At 49.1% G+C, this 23,318-nt stretch overlaps 1 pseudogene; it reads left to right on the top strand.

The window, feature by feature from the left end:
- The first annotated feature begins 21,291 nt into the window (after positions 1–21,291).
- LOC134946198 (5S ribosomal RNA) lies at positions 21,292–21,410 on the top strand (annotated as a pseudogene).
- The last annotated feature ends 1,908 nt before the right edge of the window (positions 21,411–23,318 follow it).

Below are 23,318 nucleotides of genomic sequence, written 5' to 3'. Positions count from 1 at the left end.
AACGACTATGGTTTCTTGGGCCCATGGCAGCCGCGTTTGAAGGGCGGATTAGGTCTGCCCAACTCCGATGCCCCCTCAGGTCTTAAAGAGAGACAAGGCGTGAACTGAGACAGGGTAATAACAAGGGGACCTCTAACTGAAACAACCACGCTAGGGGCTATAAACTACCTAAAACTAAACGTATGTGCGGCACGCCGCCAAAGGAAAAAGAACTACAAAGAAACCACTGTCCACTCCCCTACACGGCACCGCCGAGTTCCGGGGAGGACAGTGAAAGCGGAAACCTCCGCAAATGCACCAATTCACAGTAAAGTAAACACTAAGCGGCAAAGGCCGCAACACGCGGCAGAAGCCGCTACTCACGAAACCGGGTCGAGAACCCCAGATGAGAAACAGGTTCGCAAGGACTAGAAGGATTCCCAGGACCGGCTTCGGACCTCCAAAGTACCAAAGGGCAGGGAGCAAGATCCGCCAAACACGGCTGACAGGAACAGAGTTCTGCAAGGCAGGAACAGCATACAAGAAGCTATCACCGGCGGGGCTGCAGTGTGCTGGCTCACATAAAAAGGCCCTGCTGGCCAATAACAGGAGGGCCAGCAGGACCAGCCCCCAGACCCTAATTATTAGTTGCCGTGCTGCTGCCCTGCTGCACGAGCAACCTAATTAACTATTCTTAGCAACGGGGAACGCGGTCCACCTGTGGCGTCCCTGTTGCTATGCACCCGGCGGCCCTGCACGCACGGCGTCCTGCGTTGCCAGGGACCCGGCGGCTATCGTGCACACGGCGTCCTGGCGTTGCTAGGCGCCGTGCGGGGGACAGGGAAGGAGAGAGGCGCGGCGGCCGTGACCGCTGCTCAGTCAGGGCACGGCCGAAGACCGCCGTGCCTAACAGTACCCCCCCCTTGAGGAGGGGTTAAAGAACCCCTAGAGCCAGGTTTCTGAGGAAACTCCTGAAAGAAAATCCTCTTCAGCTTGGGAGCATGTAAATCTTTATCCAACACCCAAGATCTTTCTTCAGGGCCATAACCTTTCCAGTGGACCAAAAAATAGAGCCGACCCCGAGAAAGCTTAGAATCTAAAACCTTCTCCACCAAGAACTCTTGTTGCCCCTGAACATCCACCGGAGATCTACCCTGGGAAGTCCTCCGAGGAAATCTCCTGGAAGAAAAATACTGTTTCAAAAGAGAACAGTGAAAAGTATTGCCAATTTTGAGAGATCTCGGCAAGCGTAGCCGAAAAGCAACTGGGTTGACCTTCGTAATGATAAGGAATGGTCCAATAAATTTGGGTCCCAATCTAGCCGAAGGTTGTCGGAGCTTGATGTTGCGAGTTGACAACCATACCTTATCTCCCACCTTAAAAGTGCAAGGACGTCGGAGCCTATCAGAAAATTTCTTTTCTCGGAAGGCAGCTTTTCTCAAGGCAAGGTGCACCTTTCTCCAAATTGTTCTGAGATGGGAGGTTAAGGTCAACGAGGAGACTGGAGAATGAGGAAAAAAAAGAGTTGGCTCTAGGATGAAAGCCAAAGACTGAAAAGAATGGGGACCCCTTGGTGGAAGAATGACAAGAGTTATTATAAGCAAATTCGGCTAACGGAAGAAATTCAGACCAATCATTCTGGAGTTTGGCCGAATACAACCGTAAATACTGTTTTAATGACTGGTTAACTCGTTCGGTTTGTCCGTTAGATTGTGGATGGTACGAAGATGTTAAAGAGAGTTTCATATTTAATGAGGCACAAAAACGTTTCCAGAAACGAGCAATGAATTGCGGACCCCGATCAGAGACAATATCCCTGGGCAACCCATGGAGCCTGAACACATGACGGAGAAACAAGACTGCCAACCCTTGAGCAGAGGGTAATCTGGGAAGAGCAATGAAATGAGCCATCTTACTAAAACGATCTACTACCACCCAAATGACTCGAAATCCGGCTGAAAGAGGAAGGTCCACCACGAAATCCATGGATATATGTGACCATGGCCTGAGAGGAACGGCTAAAGGTACGAGTTGCCCGATCGGCAATGAATGAGGAACCTTATGCCGTGCACAAACCTGACAGGAATGGACAAATTCCCTTACATCTTTAGAAAGACTAGGCCACCACACCGAGCGAGAGACTAACTCCAAGGTCTTAGTGATACCTGGATGACCAGAGACTTTGTTGTCATGAAACTCAGCTAAAACAGTGCCTCTCAGAAATTCAGGGACAAAGAGACGATCAGCAGGAGTCGGTTTAGGAGCCTGCTGTTGAAGCTGGACTAACTGAGTAAATAAATCCTGTGTGAGGCCTGCCCGGATGACAGATGATGGAACTATGGGGGTAGTAGCAGGATGGTTATTGTGAACCGGAAGAAAACAACGTGACAGGGCATCAGCTTTAGTATTTTTGGAACCGGGCCTGAAGGTGATAATAAACCTGAAACGAGTAAAAAACAATGCCCAACGTGCCTGCTGAGCATTAAGCCGTTTAGCTGACTCAATATACTGCAGGTTCTTATGGTCAGTAAACACTGTAATAGTATGCCTAGCTCCCTCCAGCCAATGCCTCCACTCCTCGAAAGCCCATTTAACTGCCAGCAATTCTCGATTACCAACGACATAGTTGGATTCTGCGGAGGAGAATTTCCTGGACATGAAGGCACAAGGGTGTAATTCCTGAGACTCCGTATCTTCCTGAGATAGGATAGCCCCCACTCCAACCTCTGAGGCATCTACCTCGACTATAAAGGGGAGCTCCGGGTTAGGGTGCCTGAGAACAGGAGCCGAGACAAAGGCCTGTTTTAAGGCCCGAAAGGCAGACTCGGCTGCAGGCGACCAATTGGAAGGGTCCGCTCCTTTTTTAGTCAATGCTACTATAGGAGCGACCAAATCAGAAAAGGTATGAATGAACCGCCTATAATAGTTTGCAAACCCTAAAAAGCGCTGAATTGCTTTTAAATTTGTGGGTTGCGCCCAATTAAGGATGGCCTGGAGTTTTTTCGGTTCCATGAAAAATCCCTGGGGAGAAATAATATACCCCAAGAAGGACACTTCCATGATGTGAAAATCAAATTTCTCTAGTTTTGCGTATAAATGATTCTCCCGTAGTTTTTGAAGAACCAGACGCACATGGGTAGTATGTTGTTCCATAGACTCAGAATAAATCAAAATGTCGTCTAAATAAACGACAACGAACTTTCCAAGAAAGTCACGAAGAACATCATTGATGAGGTCTTGAAATACCGCAGGAGCATTTGACAGCCCAAAGGGCATCACCAGGTATTCATAATGACCCGACTGTGTGCTGAAAGCCGTCTTCCACTCATCCCCAGATCTTATTCGGATGAGATTGTAAGCTCCTCTAAGATCGATTTTTGAGAAGATAACGGCAGAGCGTAACTGATCAAAAAGTACTGAAATCAAAGGCAAAGGGTAGGTGTTTTTAACAGAAATTTTATTCAGAGCCCGAAAATCAATACATGGTCTGAGCGACCCATCTTTTTTCTCAACAAAAAAGAATCCTGCACTCAAAGGAGATTTCGAAGGCCTAATGAAGCCTTTTTTCAGGCTTTCCTGGATATAATTATCCATAGCCGTGGTTTCTGGCCCGGAGAGGGCATATAATCTCCCCTTAGGTAAAGTGGCCCCGGGAACTAAATCTATAGCGCAGTCATAGGACCGATGGGGAGGCAGAACGTCCGCATTACCCTTGGAGAACACATCAGCAAAATCCTGATATTCCAGAGGAATAAGTTCTGGAGTAACTGCCGTAACCCGGACAGGATGGGAAATACACTCCTTAACACAAAAAGGACCCCATTGGGAAATCTCCCCAGACCGCCAATCTATGGTGGGATTATGAAAGGCAAGCCAGGGGTGACCCAAAACTACTGGAACTGCCGGACAATGTGTAAGGTCAAATTCTATTTCTTCTGAATGTAGGGCCCCCACTGTCAGCAATACTGGAGGTGTGCAGTGAGTAATAACCCCATTGGAAAGCGGACCCCCATCCAAGCCGTGCATGGTGATACGTCTATCTAAGGGTATAAGTGGAACGCCTAAAGCCTTAGCCCAAGCTAAATCCATAAAATTTCCTGCAGCTCCACTATCGACGAAGGCCGATACCAACGAACTGAGGCTGCCAAAGGAAATCTTTACTGGAACTAATAGAGAATTATTAGAGGAGATTAACTGCAGACCCAAGTGAACCCCCTCACAATTCACTTGGTCAGAGCGTTTCCCGGCTTGTTCGGGCAGTTACGTGCGATATGTCCCTTACCATCACAATACAAACAAAGACCAGAACTTAACCTTCTTGTTCTTTCCTCTGGGGACACCCGGGAGAGACCCATTTGCATGGGCTCCTCGACGTCCTCAGGAAAAATATATACACATGGATTAGGCCTAAAAGTTGTTCCTCTTTCAGCCCTCCGCTCTCGGAGACGACGATCAATTTTAATAGCGAGCTCCATGAGTTTGTCTAGAGTCTCAGGAGCGGGGTACTGAAGGAGACTGTCTTTAATCACTTCCGACAGTCCGCGGCGAAACTGACTGCGCTGGGCCGGGTCATTCCAGCCACAGTCGTTCGACCAACGGCGAAATTCGGTACAATACACCTCTGCTGGATTTTTGCCTTGCTTAAGGGCACGCAGGTGACTCTCAGCTGATGCTTCTCTATTTGGGTCGTCATATAAGAGGCCTAAGGATTTAAAAAAGGCGACTACTGATAACAAAGCAGCATCATCCGCTCTTAGCCCAAACGCCCAGGTCTGTGGATCACCCTGAAGTAGAGACATCACAATCCCGACCCGCTGAGACTCAGTACCAGAGGAACGGGGCCTTAAACGAAAATAAAGCTTACAAGCTTCCTTAAAATTAAAAAAATCCTTTCGGTTACCCGAAAAACGGTCAGGTAAATGCATCTTTGGTTCTGGAACCATATTTGGGGAGGCTCGCAAAAGATCTTCCTGCGATCTCACCCGAAGATTAAGGTCCTGAACCATCTGAGTTAACTCCTGTATTTGGTTAACCAAAAGCTGACTGGGGTTTGGCCCTAAACCTGCCGGATTCATGAGGCCGAATTTCTAGGCCCACCAATACAACGGGAAAAATTAAACCCCTTTTTTTTTTATGTTGGCCGGTGATAATGTTACGACTATGGTTTCTTGGGCCCATGGCAGCCGCGTTTGAAGGGCGGATTAGGTCTGCCCAACTCCGATGCCCCCTCAGGTCTTAAAGAGAGACAAGGCGTGAACTGAGACAGGGTAATAACAAGGGGACCTCTAACTGAAACAACCACGCTAGGGGCTATAAACTACCTAAAACTAAACGTATGTGCGGCACGCCGCCAAAGGAAAAAGAACTACAAAGAAACCACTGTCCACTCCCCTACACGGCACCGCCGAGTTCCGGGGAGGACAGTGAAAGCGGAAACCTCCGCAAATGCACCAATTCACAGTAAAGTAAACACTAAGCGGCATAGGCCGCAACACGCGGCAGAAGCCGCTACTCACGAAACAGAGCGAGAACCCCAGATGACAAACAGGTTCGCAAGGACTAGAAGGATTCCCAGGACCGGCTTCGGACCTCCAAAGTACCAAAGGGCAGGGAGCAAGATCCACCAAACACGGCTGACAGGAACAGAGTTCTGCAAGGCAGGAACAGCATACAAGAAGCTATCACCGGCGGGGCTGCAGTGTGCTGGCTCACATAAAAAGGCCCTGCTGGCCAATAACAGGAGGGCCAGCAGGACCAGCCCCCAGACCCTAATTACTAGTTGCCGTGCAGCTGCCCTGCTGCACGAGCAACCTAACTAACTATTCTTTGCAACGGGGAACGCGGTCCACCTGTGGCGTCCCCGTTGCTATGCACCTGGCGGCCCTGCACGCACGGCGTCCTGCGTGGCCAGGGACCCGGCGGCTATCGTGCGCACGGCGTCCTGGCGTTGCTAGGCGCCGTGCGGGGGACAGGGAAGGAGAGAGGCGCGGCGGCCGTGACCGCTGCTCAGTCAGGGCACAGCCGAAGACCGCCGCGCCTAACACTGTTCACACTGTTGCAAGGTGCTACGACCCCTTAACCATCGCACATCCATTGTCGGTGCAATATTTAACCACTCACACAATTATGATTGGAGGTAATATATATTTAGGTGATTCATCGCACCCTATGGGCACTCTTCACACCGTTGTAAGGAGCTACGCCCCCTTAACCCTTGCAAGCCCTTGTGGTGTACAATATTTGTATTATATGGAGTATATATATATATATATATATATATATATATATATACACACACACACACACATATACAAAGATGGTAAAACCCAGCGCCTTCTATGTTATGTGGTTTCCAAGTGAAAATTAAATAACGATATGCGTACCGCATCCCATATGTGTTTCGGCCTGTAGTGTAAACCGTATCTCTCCTGGTCACGATCTTCTGGCTTTCCCAGTGACTCCGTGGATGGACCATAAGGAGATTCAAAAAGCAACAATGGTGTGATATTGCAAAAAAAGGTGTGCTTGTAAGGAAAATTTCAGATGTGATAGATAGTTAAGAAAAGAATGATGGGGGTGTGGCCTGACTGCTAAAGGAGACAGACGTCTTTTACAAGAGCTCCTGAAAAACGGAGCCTAAACATCCATAAATATCCCATCTCTGGGCTTAATCAAACTCCTTAGCAGCCCCACTGTCTCTGCCATTCCCACTGCAGTGCCCCTGCCTGAGCCGCGGAATCGGGGAGTGGTTTTAACTACTCCCGCGGATTGCGGCCTAAGAGACACGCAGAAGCCGGGGCCTCGATTTACCCCCCATACCGACGGTGGCTGCGGGGACCTTGGGACAGGGCTGGAGGCCTTTGGGCACCTGCACTGAAGCCGGTCACGTCTGGGAGACCCACCCCGCCACGCGCTGACTGCCTCCGCTGCCCGGGAACACTGTCACCTCAGACGCCGGACGAGACCGCGAGAAGACCGGCGGCCGTCCCACCAGAGCGTCTACGGCTGCCTGCTGCTGCATCTCTCCCGCTGGGCCCCAAAGTGAGTACAACTTACAGACCTGCGGTCCGAGGGGTCCCAGCGGGGGAAGACGACCACAAGGACTCTCCCTTAGTCAGGGGCTCGCCGGATGGTGGTGGTCGGGATCTGGGCCTATATTACACCTGCCTGGGGGCCTCTCACCCTTTCACAGAAACAACCATCCAACCTTCCCCCCACCTGACCCCCTCCTCCCCTGGCTACTACTACATTGCCCTCCGACAATATACATCCCCTCCAACACCGCTGCTAAAAAATAAATAAAAAAAAAAACAAAAAAACCTGAGGTCGCGGAGTCGGGGAGCGACGTGGAAGCTCCCGCAGACTGCGGCCTACCCAAGATCTCCAGGCCGGGGCCTAAATTACAGAGCTGACCCGCCGGACCACCGCACGGGTCGAGGAGACGGAATCCGCCACCGACTCAAACTTGTTGAGACTCGGGAGGCCGGAGGCGGTACGTGACCGAGGGTGCGCGCTGGACGACCGCTCCGTCTGGCGGAGGGAGACGGCTGGGGGCGCGCTCCCGGGACCCGGCGGCCATCTTGCCTCTAGCCGCTGAGAGTCGTGCCACAGGCACGGGACCTGGAGACGGGAAACCACAGCCCCACGGTGGTAGAAACCACAGAGGCCGGGACGGTGGCTGCTGCCCCCCTTCTCTCCCCCCCCCCACTTGTTCATGCTGCTGACTGCTGGAGAGGAAACCCATCTGCCGATCGTTCGGCCAGAGAGCAGCTGGAGCTCAGGGTAACCCGGCTCATATAAACCGGAAAACCACAGCCGCAGAACACGGAGACCGGCAGACATCTCTTTTAACCACTGCAGACAGACACAGTGAGGTATCAAGACACAGGGAGACGGGAGCCGCACTGACCAGTCACCTCACAGTGCGGTGAGGAACTCTCCCTTACTTACTTACTTACCTACCTTTTTATTTATCTGCTTGCTCCCGTCCCGCAGTGACGGGACGAAGGCCTGAGGCCCTATACTACACACACCTTTACAGTCTCCGAGACCTCACCCCTGGGGCGGGTCCTCCTATACCTCATGCCCTGCATCTCCCCTACCCCTGATGCTGTACAAACATGATGGAAGTGCACTGAAAATTATTGCTTAATATGTGAGGCCCGTTATATCCTTTACTAATTACATCTTAAGCGAGTGGACTCCACATATTTATCCTGAATTACCTGCATGGAAAAGTTCCTGATCCCTCTGCCCGTAATGTCCGCAGGCACTGCCCAACACTCTCAAGAAGGTACCCCTCGCGGCGAGTCGTCTGACTCCGATCACTCGACCACTCGATCGCTATCCCAACGTTCTCGCAAATCACGCACGCTTACCAAACAACCAAAGATGAAAAATAAAGACCTGGTGGCAATCCTGGGGCCACTGCTAGATGAAAAGCTGGCGGGCATTAAAGAAGCCATCGAATCCTCCTCGACGATGCTGGCTCAACACTCCACCCGCCTCGACGAAGCAGAGCAGAGAATATCGACCCTGGAAGATAATTTAGAGGAAGCTCAGCGCTCCCTACAGGCCAGACGACTGGAGGTCTCCGACCTATCGGAAAAGCTTGATGACCTCGAAAATCGAAGCAGACGTAATAATCTGCGGGTCATAGGTATCCCAGAATCGGTAAGAGGTCGCGAGCTCGCAGACCTCCTTTCGTCTAGCATCCCGGAACGACTATCTATAGATTTAAAAGGAACCCCCCTGGCTATCGAGAGGGCCCATAGATTGGGACCCGAAAGAAAAAATACCTCGGGACGCCCTCGCCCAGTAATTGTGCGCTTCCTGAACTATGCAGACAAGGCAAAACTCCTTGACCACTACCGCAAGGCCACCGACCTCTACGTCAATGGAGAACGCCTTCTCATCTTTCAGGACTTCTCAGCAATGGTATCCAACAAACGCAGAGAATTTGCCCCCGTCTGCAAGCACCTCTTTGACGCAAAGATCAAATTCTCACTACGTTACCCTGCCCGTCTCAGAGTGTTTGAGGACGGAAGGCCGCGTTTCTTTGAAGACCCGGATGAGGCCAAACTACATTTCACCATACCTGACACTTGACCACTGCACGAATATACCTATTAGCAACCCACTATTGCCTAAGTCTGTACTTGGGCCTCACATGATGCTTTTGAAAAGTGTGATAGATATCCACTTTTGACTTATTATCTACACTTCCTATTGTTCATTGTTCATGAATGTTTTTGTTTATATTTGTATGTCTTGTTAAGTTAACCTGCCTGGGTGGGGGCCCCTTCCCCCCATTGGGGTATCCCTCCCCCGCTCGCTGGGACGGGGGGGGACCCTACTTCACTCTTCATATTCCCCTGTTACTCTTCTATCCAGAAGGGGTGGGTTGATATGTCTACTGACGCCCACCCACACCCCCAAGTAGACGGAAATACAACAAATACGTCACTCCGTATAGTGTCATGGAACACAGAGGGCCTTAACCACCCGGTTAAGAGGAAAAAAGTCATCTCCCACCTAAAGCGCATGTCCCCCCATATCGTATTCCTCCAAGAGACCCATTGGTTAGCTGATCCTAGACACACCCTACGGGCCCCCTGGATAGGTGAATGCATCTCAGCTCCATATCAGTCTAAGTCAAGGGGGGTGGCAATACTGTTTCACACCAACTTCCCATATTCTATACAGAGAAAACTGTCTGACCCTGAAGGTCGGTTTCTATTAATTGATATATGTACCGACAACGTTATTTATACACTTCTGAATCTTTATGCTCCCAACATATCATCTGATTCCTTTTTTGCAGATCTTTTGACAATTCTATGTACCTGGGGCAGCCAGAATCTAATAGTCGGAGGAGACTTTAATTTAGTGGTCGACCCATCCATGGACAGATCTAGGGTGAGTACCTCCACAGCTACAACCCTCACACAGCTCTTGTCTTCTTTCTGCTCTCAGCTAGATCTTGTAGATCCCTGGCGAATACTTCACCCTACTCAAAAAGACTATTCCTTCTACTCCCACCCGCATTCCTCTCACTCTCAAATCGACTATATATTCACTGCTACCCACCTCCTTTCCAAGGTTGTACACACCTCCATTGACAATATCATCATCTCAGACCATGCCCCCATATATCTCCACATCCAACTAGCCATATCCCCTCATAGCCCACCCCGTTGGCGTTTCCCTGCCTATCTTCGCAACTCCAACGACTTTCTCTTACACATGAAACAATCCTGGCTCAATTACACCACAGACAATAAAGATCAGAGTCTAAACACACCAGTCTTCTGGGGAGCGGCTAAGGCAGTCCTTCGAGGACAGGTAATGTCATATACCCACTCTAAACGGAAGGCATTCTCTTCCAAACTACAATCTTTAAGCTCCACACTCACTTCTGCATACGGAAGATATACTCAACATGACACCCCTGCCCACAAAGAGGCTTACCTATCGGCCAAACTTATCTATGACACATTCCTCACGGAGCGGGCCCAACTGTCCTACGACTACCAACGCAACAAACTCCACAGATGGGGCAACAAGTCAGGCAAATTATTGGCCAATTTAATCAAAGGGCCTAAAGCCCGCACGTGGGTAAACGCCATTATCAGTCACGACACACTGAATACTGACCCCGAAACTATCTGCACTAAATTTAGAGACTTTTATCAATCTCTGTATGCCAAAGGCCCCGACGACCTGGAAGCCAACCTTGCCTTCCTGGAAGAGGCCGCTCTTCCTGTCCTTACTCAGGAAGAGAGAGAATCTTTGGAGACCCCAGTCACTATCAGGGAGGTTGTGGACATAATCAAATCCTTACCAAATAATAAAAGCCCCGGTCCCGATGGCTTTGGCGCAGAGTTCTATAAAATGCTCCGGGAGGAGCTGGCCCCCACCCTCACATCCCTTTACAACCACATCCTTACCTCCAAACAAACCCCGATTAGATTCAACGAGGCCACGATTATAGTCATAGCGAAACCCGGAAAAGACCCCTCCCTGCCTGGCTCCTACAGACCAATCTCCCTCCTTAACCAAGATTTTAAGATCCTTACGAAACTAATGGCCAACAGACTACAGCTCTGCCTATCTCGAATTATCTCACCTGCACAACTAGGATTTATCAAACATAGACAGTCTGTTCAGGGCATTAGGACCGCCTTGGCGGCCATAACATATTCACGCTCCCACAACCTTATAGACAATATCCTAATAAATCTCGACGCAGAGAAGGCTTTCGACAAGATTGCCTGGCCTCACCTCGCAAGAGTTTTATCACATCAGCAATTTGGTGATAAGTTTCGTGGCCTTGTTGACTCTCTATATGACAATCCCACCGCCCAGGTAGTAGTTAATAATATCCCCTCAACTCCCTTCACCCTCGAAAGAGGAACTAGACAAGGATGCCCTCTCTCCCCCCTCCTCTTCAACCTAGCTCTAGAACCATTCATACGATACATCCTCAACCTCCCGATATTTCGGGGTATTAAAATTGGTAATAGAGTGATTAAATTAATGGCATTCGCAGATGATATCCTTCTGCTCACCTCTAACCCAAGACAATCTGTCACGGCGCTGCAGAAAGCCATCGCCCGCTTTTCCTCCTTTGCAGGCTTTTCGATCAATCTAGATAAATCGGAAGCATTGGCCATTTTCCCCCAGATAACTACGGGATGGGACACCCCCTTTCCATTCCGGTGGGCTCCCGCCCACATCACATACCTAGGAGTCATTCTCCCTTCCGACCCTGTCCGCCTTTATCCAGACAATATACACCCCATCCTCACTAAAATCCAAACCGAGTTGATGCTATGGCAAAAACTACCCCTTAATCTTATGGGACGCTGTAATTTGGTAAAGATGGCTAGTTTCCCTAAACTGCTCTATGTCCTCCAGATGGTACCAGTTCTGCTCTCTAAACCTGATCTCACCCTCCTGAACTCATCTATCTCCAAATTCATATGGGCCGGTAAAAGACCCAGAATAAGTTTCTTTAAATTATCTCAGACAGTACAGAACGGAGGGCTGAATCTTCCGGACATAGAGCAATACAATAGGGCATGCCTACTCCGTTTTGCTATGGATTGGCTCAACGGCACATCGGTTTTCACCGATTCGCTGGTTGATTCCCAACTCTGCACCCCTTTGTCTCTTAGCTATGTCCTACATGCTTCCAAATCAGATTTACCACCCACTCTCATGGACAATATACTCCTAACATCCACTGTGGGAGCGTGGAGACTCTCCAGGAAATCTCTAAAATTACAATATACCTTCTCCCTACTTCTCCCCCTCCTTGGCAACCCGCACTTTCAAAAAGGCATAGCCTCACACCCCTTCACTGCTTGGCATACTGCAGGTCTCACACGGGTGGGTGACTTCCTCGACTCTGGGAGGAAACCACTCACTTTCACTGAAGCACTTGCCAAATTTGATATTAACCCTAACCACGAATTTTACTTCTTTCAGGCCTCTCATTATATCCACTCAGTTCTCTCTCATCTCGGCCCGGCAGATTTTACTAATAGCCTAGACACGCTACTACGCTCAGGGACATGCTCCATCTCGTCTCTATATACCCGCATCCGAACGGAACATATTCCCACCACTGACCTATCCCAAGTACAGACATGGTCCTCACAAATCCCTTCCATGACCCCGGAAGCCATAATGGACAGCTTCACATCTTCCCTCAAACTCATTCCGGCTAGTTTATATCAGGAGATGTCCTACAAAATTTTACATAGAGCCTATGTCTCCCCCAGGAGGGGTCATCTGATGGGCTTATCTGATTCGGCTAAATGCCTAAAATGCTCGGCACCAATAGCAGATCTTATGCACTGCTTTTGGCACTGTCCCCTTATTCAGGCATTCTGGGCTGACTTGCAGACATACAGTGCCTCCGAGTTAGGTCTACACTTCCAATGTACCGCCTCCTGGGCTCTCTTCGGATATATCCAGGACCAACCTAAATCCCTCCCCCAGAACACGAAAATGATAATGATTCTTTCAGCGGTTGGCAGAAAAGCCATCCTCCAACAATGGATCTCCGAAAACCCCCCTACACTGACACTAGTCACCTCAAGGCTACTCTTCCTATTCACGATGGATTGGTTAGAGACGTCTTTAAATAAAGAGATATTGACCCCTGCATTATTTCAATGCTGGGGCCGATTCATCAATACATTGCCCACTCTGACAAAACTGGCAATCAATCAGAGTTTTCAATGTACCACGTGGTACGGCAGACAACTTCTATCTGATGACCCTCCCGTTACCCTTTCATAATTTCATAATCAAGTAACCCACTACACCTCTGTGCTCCTCTGACTCTACTATTCCTATTATCATACCCCCTGCTACTACATACTACCTACCATCTACCATCTACTACCTCTCTAGGCCCCTTCTACTCCCCCCACCCTACACCCTTCTCACAAATTTCCGTCGCATATACATCTTTGCTTGTTCTGATGATGTCTCCATGGATGGGTTGGCGGTCCCTTCACCCTGGCAGGTACTGTTGTACTGTTGTTTGTTGTGTTTGTCTTTTCTTCTCTTCTCTTCTTTTTGTTATTATTTTCATTTTCTAGTTACTTGTTCCCTGACAGGGAGAACATACTAGAAAGTTCTACAATCTAAAATAGATATGTTACGATATTGTTTATGTGTTTAGGATAATTTGGGGATAGATGGCTCTGCGATACGGCTCTTATATGACTCCCGTAATACTGTCGCCCATAGCTGTCCTATGTGGTATTAGAAAACAGAGAAAATGAGGTATTATTTTCGATTCGACCGCTTATTTGACCTGTATGTCTCAGACTTCATTAGCCCTTGCTTTCAACTATGTACTAAGTTAATTTCTGAGAACACATGTTGTACTATATTAACCTCAATAAAAATATGTTGGAAAAAAAAAAGAAAAGAATGATGCACCCAGTGTCAGCTTTATAAACAAGGTGGTTTGCCCGCAGCCTAAAGTAGTATAAAAATAAGTACCCTCAGGACTTGAAATTCTTGCATGTAGTAAATTTCTTTAGGGTGTTCCTCTCCCGTGGTTCATGATTGGGGACCCCTAATGTTGAAATAGAATCTCCCGAATGCGGGAAGGAGAGCCCATAGTGTAGTAATTTTGTAAAAATTTGAATACAAACATATAAATGATAAATACATATAAATTGGACCCGTACAATGGATAAAAAGTATAAAAGCTTATCTGGGATCCTCTTAGAGGAGTTGATGTGTCTACCCAACGCGTTTCGTCCTTTTGACAATTCGGTAGGACTTCATCAAGGGGAATATCCCTCGATAAAGTCCTAGCGAATTGACAAAATAAAACAACCCCAGCTGGTGGGAGCTCAGACAGTGTGTTTGCACCACTTAGGTCAAGACGGTGTTAGCGTCTCGCTACAGCGTTTCATCTTTTGTGACTTCCTCAGGGGTGTTTAATAGATATGTGTAACAAAATCTTCTCTAATATTGGCAATGAACAACTCTTAGTTGATCAATAATTAAAAGAATATTTTCAAATTCTCAAGCCTTAATACCAATCTCAAAGTTTCCTTAATTTTTGTAGTTCTTTCAATAGGAAATGAGCAGTGCTTGTGGTCCCAGTGCAGGTCACGCTGTCTGTGAGGTCCCCCCGACTGCGGTTGATGGTGGGTTTTACATTCGTTCCATCAGGCCCACAATATCAAGAGGGATATTTTTATGTGTAATGTAAGATGATTTTAAGTTCAATCAATACATTTTAAAATATATGGCAGTCCTCAAATATTTTTGACTGACACAAACCTTTTTGGGTGTACTCTGGTATGAGGGTCTCTATTTCAGACACAGCTGTCCAAAAAATCATCTCTTCTCTTCAAAGTCTCTGAAGGACTAAAAGATCTTTAACCACTTAACTGACGATTTATTTCGCCGAAAACCGCACCGAAATTGTCGGGGGGGGGGGGGGGGGGGGGGTTATGAGTGAATTAGGTGAAGAACATGACTTTAACCCTATCCCAAATTATTTTAGTTAAAAAAAAGGAAAAAAAAATATTTTTTTTATTATTTTCCCCTAAACATCGATTGGGAACATCACGAACATCGGAACATCGCAACCATCGCGGCTTTCATTTTGAAAGCCGGGACAGCCTGCAGGTATACGGGGGGTAAGGGGGGTCTGGGGGTGGCTTGGAAGGGTTCATTTACTCTCCCCAGCGGCTGCCATTGTCTGCAGCCGTGGAGGGGGGTGGGGGTGGGGGGATCCTGCCGTGCTGACTGATCAGCAGTGATCGGCAGCACGGCAGACACAGGGGGAGAGTGCAGGGAGGCAGAGGGACCAGAGGAACAGCAGCAGCGGAGGGAAGTTTATCTTTCCTGCCGCTGCTAACACTCTCTATCTGACTGGTGGCATCCTGTGCGACCAGGTCAGATAGAGCACTTGCAGGCATAGTCGCATCTGATGCGACCATGCCAGGCAAGTGGTTAAAGGAATCTGTGGTTAAGGTTAACAGCAGCGTTTAACTTTTAAGCGGTCCCCAAACACCATTGTCCATCTAGTTACTTTGGTCCTTGCTGGCAAAGGACATTTGGGGGCAGCAGTTGATTTTCATAAGGACATTGAACATAGGAACATTGGGGTCTATTTACTAAGACTTGGATGGAGATAAAGTCGCTGGAGATAAAGTATTGCGTGAGCGCCGAGCGTATTCTTTTGCATTTTTGTCCCATAAAAATGCGTCTTAGACACATAGTAATGTAATAGGACGCACAAACAGCTTCAATCACGCAGCCGTCCTGAAAACGGTGCAGCCCGCACCCGTTTGAAGTGCCCCACCCAGCAACGCCATGTTGGCGACCCGCAACCCTGATTGACAGGCAGAGGCGATAGCAGCCAATACCTGGACGGCAGCTTCACTTGCTAACATAAGCAGCTCCGTAGCTTAGAAAATAGGATTTTAATTACCTACCGGTAAATCCTGTTCTCGTAGTCCGTAGGGGATACTGGGAATCCATTTAGTACCATGGGGTATAGTCGGGTCCACTAGGAGCCATGGTCACTTTAAGAAATTGATAGTGTGCGCTGGCTCCTCCTTCTATGCCCCTCCTACCAGACTCAGTCTTGGAAACTGTGCCCGAAAAGACGGACATTGGGGGTCATTCCGACCTGATCGCACGCTGCCATTTTTCACAGCGCAGCGATCAGGTTACTACTGCGCATGCGTATGCACCGCAATGTGCAGGCGCTTCGTACGGGTACAAAGCAGATCGTTGCTGAGCAATGGATTTAATGAAGAATCCATTCGCACAGCCGATCGCAAGGAGATTGACAGGAAGAAGGCGTTTATGGGTGTCAACTGACTGTTTTCTGGGAGTGTTTAGAAAAACGCAGGCGTGTCCAAGCGTTTGCAGGGCGGGTGTCTGACGTCAATTCCAGACCGGCTGAAGTGATCGCAAGGGCTCATTAAGTTCGAACCTACTCAGCAACTGCAGAAAATGTTTTTGCAGAGCTCGGCTACACAGGCGTTCGCACACTTGCAAAGCTAAAATACACTACCCTATAGGCAGCGACTATCTGATCGCAGCACTGCAAAAAGTAGCTAACGAGCAATCAACTCGGAACGACCCTCTTACTTTGAGAGAAGGATAGATAAGGAAAGTGGTGAGATTACGAACCAGCACACACAGAACAAGAAGAAAGCGATGCTAACCAAACTTGAAACAGGAACAGCAACAGCTGAACAAACCAGAATACCGTATATACTCGAGTATAAGTTGACCCGAATATGAGCCGAGGCACCTAATTTTACCACAAAAACCTGGGAAAACTTATTGACTCGAGTATAAGCCTAGGGTGGGAAATGCAGCTCTAGCCGTACACAGCCCTCATACTGCCAGATATGCCCCCACAGTGCCAGATATGCCCTCACAGTGCCAGATATGCCCCCAGAGTGCCAGATATGCCCTCACACTGCCAGATATGCCCTCATACTGCCAGATATTCCCCCCACAGTGCCAGATATGCCCTCATAGTGCCAGATATTCCCCCACAGTGCCAGATATGCCCTCATAGTGCCAGATATGCCCCCACAGTGCCAAATATGCCCCCACAGTGCCAGATATGCCCTCACACTGCCAGATATGCCCCCACAGTGCCAGATATGCCCTCAAACTGCCAGATATGCCCCCATAGTGCCAAATATGCTCCCCCAGTGCCAGGTATAACTTACCCTCCGCCGCTCCCGCGCTGTCTTGTGAAGGAGGGACACGGAGGGCACAGCGCGCGCCTCTCCTGTGTCCCTCCTGCGTCTCCGGCGGCCGCGGCGGGTCTGTTAAATGAAGTGCCGGTTCGTGAGCCAATCAGAGCTCATGAACGGGTACTTCATTTAATAGACCCGCCGCTGGAGACGCAGGAGGGACACAGGAGAGGCGCGCGCTGTGCCCTCCGTGTCCCTCCTTCCCACTGACTCTAGTATAAGCCGAGGGGGCTTTTTCAGCACAAAAAAAAAAGTGCTGAAAAAGTCGGCTTATACTCGAGTATATACGGTACTTAACCAAGTAACAGTGCAGGAAGAACGAAGCATCGGGCGGACGCCCAGTATCCCTTACGGACTACGAGAAAAGGTAGGTAATTAAAATCCTATTTTCTCTTACGTCCTAGGGGATACTGGGAATCCATTTAGTACCATGGGGAAGTACCAAAAGCTCCCAAACCGGGTGGGAGAGAGTGCTGAGGTTCCTGCAGAACTGATTTACCAAACTGAAGGTCCTCAGAGGTCAACCTATCGAACTTGTAAAATTTAGCAAACGTGTTCGAACCTAACCAAGTATCTGTTCGGCAAAGCTGCAATGCCGAGACACCCCGGGTAGTCGCCCAGGAAGAACCCACCGACCTAGTAGAGTGGGCCTGTACAGATTTTGGAACCGGCAAGCCTGCTGTTGAATAGGCTTGCTGGATAGTGAGCCTGATCCAGCGTGCAATTGACTGCTTTCAAGTAGGACACCCATTTTTATTCAGATCATAGAGAAAGAACAGCAAATCCGATTTCCTGTGATGAGCTGGTCTCTTTACATACACCTTCAAAGTCCTCACAACATCCAAAGACTTTGATGTAGCAGATGTGTCTGTAACAACCGGAAACACAAAAGGTTGGTTGATGTGAAATGCATACACCACCTTAGGAAGAAATTGCTGATGAGTCCGAAGTTCAGCTCTGTCCTCATGGAAAATTATGTAGGGGCTCTTGTCAAGACAACGCCCCCAACTCCAACACATGTCTTGCTGAAGCCAAGGCCAACACTGACGGTCTCTCACGTAAGGTACTTTACATATACCTCCTGTAACGGTTCAAACCAATCCGATTGGAGGAACTGCAGCGCCAAATTGAGATCCCAAGGTGCCGTGGGAGGCACAAAGGGAGGTTGGATGTGCAGAATACCTTTCAAGAATGTCTGGACCTCAGGGAGAGAAGCCAATTGTTTCTGAAAGTAAATAGACATGGCCGAAATCTGGACGTAGGCCCACATCCACTCCCGACTGCAGAAAAGGCAGGAAATGTCCTAGATGAAATTTCACCTAGAATATTGTCTGCCCTTACAGCAAGAGTCATATTTCTTCCAGATACGATGGTAATGTTTAGACGTTATCCCCTTTCCTAGCTAGAATCAGCCGTTCAACTTCCATGCCGTTAAACGTAGCCGCAGTAAGTCTTGATAGACGAACGGGCCCTGTTGATCCTCGCAAAGAGGTAGAGGCCATGGATCTTTGATCAGCATCTCGAGAAGATCCGCATACCAGGCTCTTCAAGGCCTGTCTGGAGAAATGAAAATTGCTTGAACCGTTCCCCTTTTTAATCTTTTTAGAATTCTTGGGATCAGAGGAAGTGGAGGAAACACACACACCAGCTGGTAGACCCACGGAGTTGTCAGAGAATCTACCGCCGCTGCTTGTGGGTCTCTCGACCTGGAACAATACCGCTTGAGCTTCTTGTTGATTCGAGAGGCCATAATGTTGATCTGTGGATATCCCCACCGACGTGTCAACCACCGGAACACCTTCGGGTGAAGGCCCCACTCCCCCAGGTGTAGGTCGTGTCTGCTGAGGAAGTCTGCTTCCCAGTTCTCTACTACCGGAATGAAGACCGCCAACAACGCTGCAGCATGTTTTTCCGCCCATAAAATTCTTGATACCTCCGACATTGCTGCTCTGATTTTTCATTCCGCCCTGTCGGTTTATGTACGTTACCGCCGTCACATTGTCCGACTGGACTTAAATGGCATGATTCCGAAGTAGAGACGAGGCCTACAGAAGGGTGTTGTAGATAGCCCTGAGTTCCAGGATGTTTATTGGAAGGACGACTTCCGGACTTGACCATCTTCCCTGAAACCGCACCCCCTCGGTGACTGCGCCTCTGAGGCTTGCATCTGCGGTTAGCAGAATACAATTCTGAATCCCGAACCTTTGACCCTCGACTAGGTGAGAAGTCTGTAGCCACCACAGAAGGGAAATCCTGGCTTTTGGTGACAGACGGATCTTCTGGTGCATGTGAAGATGCAATCTGGACCATTTGTCCAGTAGTTCTAGCTGGAAGGGCCTCGCATGAAACCTTCCGTACTGGAGCGCCTCATAAGAGGCCATTATTTTCTCTGTGTCCAGTATCATTCCCAGGAAAGGAAGCCTCTGTGTCAGTTCTAGGTGAGATTTTGGTAGGTTCAGAATCCACCCGTGATCCAGGAGCAGTCTGGTTGAGAGGCCAATGCTGTCCAACAACCGCTCCCTGGACGGTGCCTTTATCAGAAGATCGTTAAGGTACGGAACTATGTTCACTCCCTGTCTGTAGAAACATCATCTCTGCCATCACTTTGGTGAACACCCTCGGTGCCGTGGAGAGACCAAATGGCAGAGCCTGGAACTGGTAGTGACAGTCCTGCAATGCAAACCGTAGATAAGCCTGATGATGCGGCCAGATCGGAAAGTGAACGTGCGCATCCTTGATATCCAGAGACACTAGGAATTCCCCCTCCTCCTGACCTGAGATCACCGCTCTCAGAGACTCCATCTTGAATTTGAACGGGTTCAACGACTTGAGGTTCAGAATCGGCCTCACCGAACCGTCCGGATTCGGTACTACAAACAAGTTGGAATAGTACCCCTTGTTTGGCAGATGAGGTGGAACTGGAACAATGACCTGAGTCTGTACCAGTTTTTGAATGGCATCCTCTTGTGAAACTGATGAGCCTGATTTGAAGAATCTGTGAGGTGGGAGCTCCTGGAACTCCAGTCTGTAGCCCTGGGAAATAAGATCTATGACCCAGGGATCCTGGCACGAACTTGTCCAGATATGACTGAAGAACTTTAGCCAGGCTCCCACCTGCCAGTCTTCCAAGCATCGCGGTCCACTGTCATGCTGAAGGTTTTGAGGAAGCAGAGCTTGATCCCTGTTTCTGTGAACCGGCAGTTGCTGGTTTGCGTGGCTTACCTCTAGCGCCTCTGGTGGCGGTAGAAGAACCTCTGGGTTTGCCCCTAAACTTGGCAGTCCGAAAGGGCAGTAAATTGGGACCAGAGTAGGCTTTCCTAGCTGGGGGAGCTGCAGAAGGTAGGTACGTGGACTTTACATATTTTACTTACATTACTGCCTGATTTTTCTTTTTCTCAGCATTATAGCAATCAGCACAAGTGGGGCTTAATGCTCTGTTTATGATTTATTTCTACTCTATGCTTACCATAAATACATGAACAGGTTGGATGATATTATCTTATCTTTTCATGACTACTCCCTCAAATAGGATCTCATTCTCAGTAAGGGATTTCATAATATCCTGCATTGTATTGAGGACTACTGGTGCAATCTCCTCACATTTCTATCCTAGTGGGGAACATAGTGCACAATCCTCAGGGAACATTACCTTTTTCATTACTATTTATTCTTTTTCTCATTCTCTTATTCTCCAATTTTCAGAGTACTCTCTCATCCCTTAGCCAATAGTGGCATTTTGCAATGCTCATGGTAAAAGAATGCTACCCATTTCAGGGACAGCAGAAGTACCTCACTAATCTTTATTTCTGAGCCACTGTCCGTCTCTGGTCACTATCTCATTCAGTCATTCGATGTTGTAACAGATGATTGAACAGCAGAAGTGTCACGAGACATAGACTTGGCTCTTGCTTTTTAAAAAACTCTCCATACTTGGTAAAAAATTATACCAATAACAACTCAGGCATTTATGATTTGTTTAATGTAAGTAGATTGTATGAGTATCTGCGCACTGGAATTGATTGCACATGCTGGAGATTTACCTACCTACGGTCAAACCGCACTGAGTATGCCCAATCTCGTCTGATCTTGGAAGCCATACACTGCAGGGCCTGGTCAGTACCCGGTTGGGAGACCACCAGGGAATACTAAGTACCGTAGGTATTTTACTCTCACATCATTTGTGTCCTTTCGGTTTTCTGTGCAGATCCAGGCATCCAATCTCTAATTGTGATAGTTTGACAGGCTACAGCTGAACCTAATGAAGCTACTTTATTCCCACAATGATTTCTCAATTAAGGAAATTCCTAGACTAGTAAGGGAATAAACATATTTTCGCTCATCCAATTCTTATCGCCAGAAATTGCAGCAATTATGCATTGAATAATTATTTATTTATAATTGCCTTATTTATATTTATATTTATAACTCCCTCTCTTTTAAAGTATCTCCTATATAATAGCCTTGTTATTCTGTGCCTGGCCCTCTAACGCTGGGCGGAGTCACAGGCACAGATCTGGGTGGCTGGATGCAGGCCAGGAACAGTCCCCTCCCTTGGTCCGCCCATCCCTGCCCAGTCCCCTCCCCATCTCCGCCAAGTCCCCTCTCTACCCCGTCCCCGTACACTCCCTGCACCCTGGTGACACTGCAGCCGGTGAGTCTTGCTGCTGCTGCACAGTCCGGAGGAGAATGCCGTGCACGAGCTCTGACTGCCGCGCCCGCGGCACCCACAGCCTTCACATCATCCGTCCCCCACCCGCGGCACACGCCCCGCACCCTCCCACCCGTGGCACCCTCACCTGCAGCACCCCCCTCCCCCACCCGCAGCACTTCCGCCCCTCCCCCACCTGCAGCACTCCCGCCCCCTCCCCCACCCATAGCACCCACATATGCAGCACACCCCACCCCTCCCCCACCCGCGGCACTCCCGCGCCCTCCCCCACCCATAGCACCGACATCTGCAGCACCCCCCACCCGCGGCACTCCAGCCCCCTCCCCCACCCATAGCACCCACATATGCAGCACCCCCCACCCGTGGCACTCCCGCCCCCACATCTGCAGCACCCCTCCCACGGCACCCCCGCCCCTCCCGCCCCCTCCCCCATCCATAGCACCCACATCTGCAGCCCACCCACGGCACTCCCGCCCCTCCACCCACCCGCGGCACACTCCCCTCCCCCAACCGTGGGACTCCCGCCCCTTCCCCCACCCGTTGCACCCACACCAGCACCCCCCGCACCTCCACTACCTGCGACACAATCACTCCTCCCCCACCCGCAGACTAGCTGGTGTGCACTGGCTCCTCCCCCTATGACCCTCCTCCAATCCTCAGTTAAGATACTGTGCCCGGACGAGCGTACATAATAAGGAAGGATCTTGAATCCCGGGTAAGACTCATACCAGCCACACCAATCACACCGTACAACTCGTGATCTGAACCCAGTTAACAGTATGATAACCGTAGGAGCCTCTGAAAAGATGGCTTCCAACAATAAACAACCCGATTTGTTTGTAACAATAACTATATACAAGTATTGCAGACAATCCGCACTTGGGATGGGCGCCCAGCATCCACTACGGACTATGAGAAATAGAATTATCGGTAAGTAAATTCTTATTTTCTCTGACGTCCTAGTGGATGCTGGGAACTCCGTAAGGACCATGGGGATTATACCAAAGCTCCCAAACGGGCGGGAGAGTGCGGATGACTCTGCAGCACCGAATGAGAGAACTCCAGGTCCTCCTCAGCCAGGGTATCAAATTTGTAGAATTTAGCAAACGTGTTTGCCCCTGACCAAGTAGCTGCTCGGCAAAGTTGTAAAGCCGAGACCCCTCGGGCAGCCGCCCAAGATGAGCCCACCTTCCTTGTGGAATGGGCTTTTACAGATTTTGGCTGTGGCAGGCCTGCCACAGAATGTGCAAGTTGAATTGTACTACAAATCCAACGAGCAATCGTCTGCTTAGAAGCAGGAGCACCCAGCTTGTTGGGTGCATACAGTATAAACAGCGAGTCAGATTTTCTGACTCCAGCCGTCCTGGAAACATATATTTTCAGGGCCCTGACTACGTCCA

This window comes from Pseudophryne corroboree, chromosome 7 (genome assembly GCF_028390025.1).
Source record: "Pseudophryne corroboree isolate aPseCor3 chromosome 7, aPseCor3.hap2, whole genome shotgun sequence".
NCBI lineage: Eukaryota > Metazoa > Chordata > Amphibia > Anura > Myobatrachidae > Pseudophryne > Pseudophryne corroboree.
Note: the sequence above shows the minus strand (reverse complement) of the source record. Positions and strands in the feature narration are given on the sequence as shown.